The sequence below is a fragment of the Manacus vitellinus genome, unplaced genomic scaffold (genome assembly GCF_001715985.3).
Source record: "Manacus vitellinus isolate BGI_N305 unplaced genomic scaffold, ASM171598v3 scaffold_41_pilon, whole genome shotgun sequence".
NCBI classification, from domain to species: Eukaryota; Metazoa; Chordata; class Aves; order Passeriformes; family Pipridae; genus Manacus; species Manacus vitellinus.
In genome coordinates, this window is record NW_021940545.1 from 2,372,020 (window position 1) to 2,381,016 (window position 8,997).

Genomic DNA, 8,997 nt, shown 5'->3' on the forward strand with positions numbered 1-8,997 from the left:
CAAAGCACTGAGGGTGGTTTATCCTGTGTCTGTGAGGTGCCAGGTGCCTGCACAGTGAGTTTTTGGGAGCGTGGTTTCCTCTGCCTGGCATTAGGTAACCCTGCTCCAGCCAGAACCGGAGGATTTTCCGTGTGATTTTGAAAACCTGGAGATGTTTCAAAGCTTATGAAGCTTTTGACCTGTCTCATTTATTCTCACCTCCTGCATTGCAAGGGGAGAGACTTAGAAATGTGAATTATGTGAAATACAGCGTGGAATCTTTTGGGAGGTCTAAATCATGTGCATATACACACAGGCACTTCCATCTCCTTAAGATTTCATCTCTCCTTCCTCGGTCGATCCGTGTTCCGGGATGCTGGGAGGATGCAGGAGGAGCTGGGGAAGAGTTGGTGGGAGGAGGTGAATGATGTGGACTTCAAGCTCCCCATCTTCCTCCCTAGTGGCCTCCTGCCCCTCTTCCTGTGCTCTTTGCACTCCATCAGGGTCCAAAAGCAACATCCTCATCGAAATCCCCTCTTGGATGTTGAGACAGCAGGAACAACCCCCAGCAGCCTGTGGGTTCTGTGTTTCTGAGGCTTCCATGGCTTTTTAGTCTTTATTTTCTACTTCACAAAACTGAGAACTGTGTCAGTAAGTGTCTGTTAGGCTGAGAAATTAATATTTCTCCATAAATACAAGTTTCCACAATCCACCTGGCTTTCCTCCATGGGTTGTTCTGCTTTTCCTGCTACTTTTTCAAGTGGATTTTTCCAACCTGGTGGTTGTGCTCTGGGTCTCTCCTGTGCTGCAGAGCCTTTTTTAGGTGGTCTTGTCAAAGAAGAAGGAAGTTAACCAGGCTGGAAAAATCCACTTGAAAAAAACCAGCAGGAAGAGCACACAATCCAGTTCCAGGCAGTGTTGGAGGCGTGGGGGCGCGGGTGGGATGTGCATCATCCTTCCAAAGGGGAAAGAAAAATGACAAAACTTCAAAGCTTTTGAAAATTTCAGCTGTTTAAGGGTGACCCTCTGGTTTCTGAGCATCAGATCTGCCTGACAGCCCCTTCCAGAGGCTGAAAGGGAAGGGAAGGACGAAGGAAACCACAAGGAAAGGGACAGAACAGAGGGAATGAGCAGGGCCCCCTGAGCATTTGCGATCCCAGATTTTTCCAGTCATTCAGTAATGCTGTGTGTTCGCCACCTAATTCCATCCCTAAACTGGAAATAAAGCCCTGTTTAATAAACAGCAGTCGGCATTTCATTTCCCTGAATATTCTGGGAGCAACTGCTCATTATTCCGATGATTTCCCCCCACTGTAATTACTCGAAAGCGACTATTCCCGGATCCCTCCGCTGACTTCTATAGCCGTGCACTCGCAGGCTGAAATATGGATATATTTTGGTGTCCTATTGAAAATTCAATAGGATCCAATTTCAATTGCTGTTGCCTTCCCCCCACTGTGCCTCCCCTCTCCAATTTTCCAATGCTCCAGCTGCACGGCGGAGAAGAAAGGATGCGGCGGACACAAACAGCAGCGTCCAACTGAAATGGGGAGAGAAAAATTACTTCCTTGTAATACCGTGCTCCTGACAAGAGCTGGCTCCTTCTTCTCCTTATTTTTCCCCCCCCTTTTTATTTTTTTTTTCCCTCTTTCCCTTCTTTTTCTACCACGTTCAATTTTCTGACTCGGCCAGGCAGGTTGCAGAACTAATCTCGAACGTGCTTTGTGCTCTGTAACATCAGGAGCCTTTAAAGATTGGGATGGGGGAGAAGGAAGAGAGGATGGAGGGAATGCAATTAGTTTGGGGTGGCAGGATGAGCAGGAGAAGCTAAAATTGCAAATGTGGGTTATTTGGGGAAAATGAATCTCGTTCCTTCCAGCTCTGCCTTACCTGGGTTTCTCTTTCGGCAGATGGAGAGTGGGAGATGTGAATTAGATGGGAAAAAAATCCCTAGACAGACTTCAGGGTCTCAAATGGCACTTCCATCACAGAAAGTGTTTATTACATGCATGTTTATTTTTCCCCTCATCTGGAGTACAAAGGATGTGGTGTTTGAGACCTGCCAAGGGTCAGCTGGTGATGAGAGGCTGGACTGGATTTGGAGGTGTCGCACTGGGAGCAAAACTGGGTGGGTTTGAGCACTCCAGCACCTTCCAGAATTGAGAATATTCCTCAACAAACAGCATCTGGTGGCTTTCTGTGCATTCCCAGCTCCTGATGAGGTATCTCTAGGTGAGATCACCTGGCACATCAAGGTGGTTGCAGGCTCCTCCATTGCCCCAAGCCATACTGGGGTGGTGAGTCACTGTGACCTCGAGCTTCGGAGGGGCTGGAAAAGAGCTGTGCAAGTGTTTCCCCCCCCTCAAAATTGAACAGCCCATGATCAGTTTTGAGGTGATGGTTGGAAATATGAAAATCTGAGGGCAGCATCTCCCTGGCCAGCCCCAGGGAGGTGGCTGAGTCTTTGTCTTCACTCTCAAAGTCCTGCAGAAGGTCAGGATGTGACAGGGCTGTGTCACCCTCAAGCCCAGCAGCACACCCGAGGCAGGAAACGTCCTCTATCTCCTCGAGCCATCTGTTTGCAGAGTCTTTGCCCATGCAACGGTGCCTCTGCCCGTGTGGACTTGTTGCCTCCTTGTAATCCGTAGGTAAACACACATCCAATCAACTGGAAAGCAGGAGAGGAGGAGGTGAGCCGAGATAAGAGTCCGGGTGGGATGGGGACTGAGGCAGCACATGCTTCAGAGCGTGGGGGCTGGAAAACATCCCTGCAATATCCTTGGAATAAGGAGGAAACTGGTTTGTTTGGGGAAAGGAATGAATTAAGGGAATAGTGGGACCAAGCAGAGCGTGGCCATTGAGCACCTCTCCAGAGGCTCTTACCACCTTGGTTTGCTTTGGTGTTGTTTGAAATCGCGAAATTCACCTAGAGAAAAAAAAATCTCTAGAGGAATTTTACCCAGAGAATAAAGTTTCCTAGAGAATAACATTTCCTAGAGAATAAAATTTCCCTGGGTGATACAGATGGCAGATCCTTGTGCACTGGGTGAGGACATGGATTGCAGACACTGTGGGCATCCCCTTCCTGCAGGGATGCAGGAACTGCTCCCTCTCAGCTTCCAGCTTTGAGAAGTTTGGGAATCAACCCAAACAACCCAGTAAGTTCCCCTTGGCTGCCCTGACTCCCATGATATTTTAGACTAACTGGAGGCAAGACTTGATGTTTTTATGAAGATTTCCTTTAATGGGGTGAAACTTCTCATTTCCATCCTGAATAATTTAGGGTCAGCCCATTCCAACTAGTTCTTGGGTTGTTAGCTTAATTATTTCCTTTTCCTGATGTAATTCCTTATTTACTTATAAACAGCAGTTGTATCCTCTCTTGACCTGCTATATTATGAAGATTTCCTTTAATGGGGTGAAACTTCTCATTTCCATCCTGAATAATTTAGGGTCGGCCCATTCCAACTAGTTCTTGGGTTGTTAGCTTAATTATTTCCTTTTCCTGATGTAATTCCTTATTTACTTATAAACAGCAGTTGTATCCTCTCTCAACCTGCTATATTATTATTATTATTATTATTTATATTAGTATTATTGAGCTAAATACACCTTTGAAGGTGTATCCCAGACCTGGATGGCTCTTGTAGGATGCTGTCTTGTGCCTGGCTGATCCAGACACTTCTCCATCCACCATTTCTTTCTGCTTCTTCTGCTATGAAAATCATGTTGTCCCACTGAATTTGCCATCATAGCATGGAGTCATGGAATATCTCGAGTTGGGTGGGATGATCCCATCAAGTCCAACTCCGGGTTCAATTTTAACAGGGAACAAGGCGTGCTCAGCACTGGAGCCGCTGTGGTTGTTATCTCCAAAGAGTTCCTTGCACGGTGCTGGAGTGCAAGAAGCGCTGCAGAGGAAGCTAAAAGCAAGCTCAGCCAAAGGCACGGGATTTGGGAAGGTGTTTGGAGCCAGGGTGGTGACCCAGTGCCCTCCAGTCCATGGCATTCCCGTGTTTAATGTACTCAGCGCTAATCTTTCTCTAAACACGAGCGATCTTGCTGAGTTCAGCACTGCAAGAGCAATAACCAATGAAGGAGATGAGATTAAGAAAACTCACAAGAATCAAATGTGCTCGAAAGGGCTGGGGAAGTGCCAGGGGCACTGCAGTAAATGACCTCCCTGGGAATCGAGGACAAATAAAATCCATGCCCCGTCTCTCTCTCTCCTCCCAGGCGCCTCGCGCCGATGCCGGAGCCCTGCCCTCCCTGGGGTGCCCAGAGATGATGCTTTCAGGGTTATTTTTGCACCAGAATACAACAAATCCTCTGTGCTGTGGGGCCAAGATGAGGATCCGTGTCGCTGCATTCAGAAAAACTAACCTCTCGAGCTCAAGGAGAGCTGCTTCACTTGGCAGGAGCATTATTCTGTCTGGAACAGCCTTGAGAGGGCAAACAAAACCTCTGAGCTGTGGCTCTTGTTTCCAAAGGCTCTCTGCAGGCAGGGATGCTGGGCAGAGGGGATTTTTTTTTTTTTGATTGTGAGCCAGAAACAGAGCCCAAAACTGGTCTAAATGCCACCAGAATGGGATGAAAATAGGGTGCAGCATCCCGAGGGAATCAGTGTCCCAGTCTGAGCTCTGCTGTGGGAAAGTCTTATGCACAGCTTGCCATGTGGAGCTGTTTGCAGGTGCTTAGTGGGGCTTGTGGGCCTTCTGGGATGGTGGAGGTGATGGGAGTGGCAGCACTGGGGATGATGAACGTCCTGAGGATGGGCTGGGTGGGGGTTTCCCCCCAGTGCTCTGCTCCCCACCGGCGTGGACCCCACGAGGATGTCCTTAGCGGATCCCAGGCATCCCAAATCTGCTGCCTGGGATCCTGCCCCTGGAGCCGTGCGGCCTCGGAGGCGGCGGGGATGACTTGGCAGTGATAGATTTACTACAATTACCATCTCTCTTCCCAGAGGAGGAAAAAAAAAAAATAGATGAATAATATGTTTTGAAGGTGTCACGGAGTGAAAGCAAGAGAAGGGCTTGAGCCTGAACTTATGAATAACTTATGGGCTCCCTCCCTTCGTGCAGCAGCTCAGTTTGGGCTTATCTTTCTCGCCTGTAGGAGGTGGAATTAAAGGAGCAAAGCTGGGCATCTGTGGGCACAAGTCTGCCTGGCTCCCTGTGTCCCGTGCACTCCAGGGCACAGCGGGGCTGGAATGCCTTTGTATGGAAAAACAGTGAGCTGGGGGGGATGTGTGGAGCTTTCAAACCCACCTTGTCAAGGAAAAGGGGATTTTGCACGTAATTATCTTTGATATTTTAATATGGTGGTGGAAGTTTTCCCTCAGCTCTCCCCTTGCACCGAAGTAATGTCAGAGGGGGAAGCAGGTGAGCCCTGCAACGCTTGAATTTTGGGAGATTCCAGTTCCTGAACTGCAAATTCCCTTCTTGGCCTCATGTGGTGACTTAGCCTTCTCAAGCCTTATTTTTCCAGCCCTAAGATGAGAGGTAATTTGCTCCTGTCTCAACACCTTCCTCTGCTTTCTTGTATTTTGACTTGAAGAGCTCATGGGAGGGACTGGTTTTGCCGGGTGTACACACAGAGTGGAACATAATGGAAGCAGGATCTTATCAAAGGCATGCCAATGCTATTGTAATGCATATAGTAATTATAGGGATGTATATGGAGGGCTGATGAAAAAAATCCAATGAAACATGGCATTTCCCTCTGGAAAAAAAAATGTTAGCAGAATAAAACCACGCCTGGGAGTATGTCAGTTCCAGCAAAAAATGTCTATTAAAAATTATGCAGTGCTGTTCAGCAAGGTCACAGTGCTCCTTTTAAAACCAGTTAGAGGTTTCCTTGCAAAGCAGCACATCACTTTTTTTTTTTTTTTTCCCTGCAGACTTTTAGCCAAGATGTTGTGTTTGGGGCTTTTATGCAGATTTAGGGGCAGAAAAAAAATGAAATTTCATATCGATTTTGCAGGAATTTCTGCCGAAAGGGGCCTTCTGCAGCTCGATATGCATGGAGGGATGGTATCCTGGTTCACACCAGATATAAATATATATATATATATGATTTCCAATGAATAACTTGTTCCCCCCATCCCTATCTCAGGAGTGCAGCCCTGCTATCTGCATGTTGCTATCAGCCCAGCACACAGATACGGACGCGTGTAATGGATATATTAGGCATTTATTGCAGGGCATTCTGTTGAACATCACCTGCTGTTCAACATGAAAAGTTGATGTTCCACAAAGCCACGAGCCGAAGGCTCCTTAAGAGCTGTTCTGGTGCAGCAGGTAAATACCTGTGCTCAGGACTGGGTGGATTAATAATGCATTGAGCAAATCTGTAGGAAGAGCAGCGACTGCGTAGGGCCGGCTCAGAAGCTGCTCTCCCTGCTTAGGCAAATAGGCAGGGAAGTTGTGTTTTCTAAAGCCTAATGGGTAGGTAATAAACCAAACTGACCTAATCGACTGCTTGCAGCAGCTCTGAGTACAAGGCTGGCTCGGCAAAGGGGGTCAAAGGCAGGAGCGTTGTCAGAGGTGGTAAAAATTGCTGTGTGGCTTCTGATTGTAGGGGATTTGTGCTGATGGAATAGATTCATAGAATCAATCACAGAATCAGGGAATCAAGTGGGTTGGAAAAGACCTCAGAGATCATCAAGTCCAACCCTTGATCCAACCCCGCCGTGGTTCCCAGCCCATGGCACTGATGCCACAATTGTCTCACCTTAAACCCCTCCAGGGACGGGGACTCCACCCCCACCCTGCCCAGCCCATTCCAATGGCTGAGCACTCTCTCTGCAAAGAATTTCTTCCCAATGTCCAACCTAAACCTCCCCTGGCACAGTTTAAGACCCAGCCCTCTTGTCCTACTGCTGGTTCCTGGGAGAAGAGCCCGACCCCCCCTTGGCTCCCCCCTCCTGTCAGGGAGTTGCAGAGAGTGAGGAGGTCTCCCCTGAGCCTCCTCTTCTCCAGGCTGAGCCCCCCCAGCTCCCTCAGCCTCTCCTCACAGCACTTGTGCTCCAGTCCCTTCCCCAGCCTCGTTGCTCTTCTCTGGACCTGCTCCAGCCCCTCCATGTCCTTCCTGAGCTGAGGGCCCAGAGCTGGACACAGCACTCCAGGGGTGGCCTCACCGGGGCTGAATAACGGGAATGCAAAGGGGAGGATGAGATGGGATGGAGTTAGGAATCCTCACCCCTTACCAATGGTTTCTCCATCAGCTGGAGGTAGCTGGGGCAGTGGGTTTGTGCTGGAGGGACACCCCAAGCCTTGACATCATGAGGTGGACAGGACCAGCATTAAATACCCCTTATCTGTGTTTGCTTCCAGAGAAATCTCCTGCTGAACTGCACGTGCAGTCATTAGTGCCACTGTGGTCCTTAGCTCTTCCCATCCTAACGAGCTGGAAGGTGCTGGAGGCTCTGGCAGGGTGGAGGCTGCTCCTGCTGGTACCAGGAAGTGGTGGTGGAGAGCTCTGGATCCATGGGACCTCCTCGAGGTCTGTGGCTTGAACCAAGCCTTGGGAGGGGAAAAGGAAGGAGGGGTGAAAGCTCTCACTGTCAGGGCACGGCTTTACACCAGCTGCTGTTTGGGCAAAATTCCCCTTGGAAACTCATGGATAACAGCAGAGGAGGTGCTGGGGAGCACCCAGGGATGGTGAAATGCATCTTCACGTTTGGGGACCATGGGACCCTCTGGCTGGATGGTGGCAGGGACGTGCAGGCATCAAACAGGGCTGTTGGGACCATCCAGCCAGGGCTGCCAATCCCTCCTGGCTGCCCATTTGTGATGAGAAGATTGTCATTGTCAGACCCATGGATGGGGCTTGAGCAGGAGGGACCTGCCCCTGTGGTTTGTCACCTCCCTGCAGCAGAACGACTGGCCCGGATTTGACTCAGAGAGTCTCTCTGGGCAGCAGAGACAGAGAGAGAAACACAGCTGGATTTCCAAGAGCTTGCAGCCAAGTCTTCTTCTGAATTGCAAAGTGAACAGCTCAGATTTTTGGAAGCCTCTGAGGAGGCATAGATACAAAAAGCCAAGATATCTTTTAATTCTTTTTCTTCCTCTTTGTCATTTTTCTGGCTATGATGTTGCTTGAAGGGGCTGTGAGTCACCTCGAGCAATGAAATGAGACATCCTTATCACTCATGAAAATAATATTTAATGTGATATTTTTTATTTAGGTTGTGTCAGAGAAGAGTCTTGGTATTCAGAGCCTCAAATATTCTTTATATTGGACAAAGGGTGGAAATAATTTAGGGTTTTGGTCTCGAGGACCTTTTCTGTGTAGGCACGTGGGTGTCGTGCTCTTGCTGTTGAGTTGTGATGTGGACAGATGTGATGGTTTGGGGAATCCTGAGCTGGAGAAAAGTCTATTTTGTTTCTGTTGTTGTGAAATAGGGACGAGAAGTTGGCATGTGCAAAGAGTTGAGGTAACAGGAGTGTATTCAATCCTAAACTGGGTCCAAGCGGCCCAGATGCTGCTCAGAGCAGGAGGTGGGCTTGGTGAGGGGAATCAGATGAGCGTGGTTACAGCATGGAAAAAAACCACCTTGATTTGGACTAAAAGTAGATTTCTACCACAAACTGAAGAGTTATTCCAAATTAAATTTGCTTTCTGAGCAATTTCCTCATGGGATAAGGTGTATAAAGGGAAAAGCCTTGTTGGGGCTCTGCCTGGAGGCACCAGCCCCACAAAAGCAGGTGGACTTCTTCCTTGTGGCACTGGCAGGTGGGACAAGGGGGTGGGTGGGTGCTTTTCCCTCCCATCCTGATGCAGGCGGGGAAGCTGAGGCTGCAGTTACTGCAGGAGGGGCTCACCCCCCTTCCCCAGCTGAGGAAAGCTCATGTGGGGCGTTGAATGGGTGCTGCAGGGGGGTCAGGATGCTGCAGGAGGGATGTGGGTGCTGCAGGGGGATCAGGATGCTGCAGGAGGGATGTGGGTGCTGGGGCAGTTTAGGGGGATCCACCTGTGTGTGTGTGGGGGTGCTGGTGCCAGGGGATGGGGAGTTTG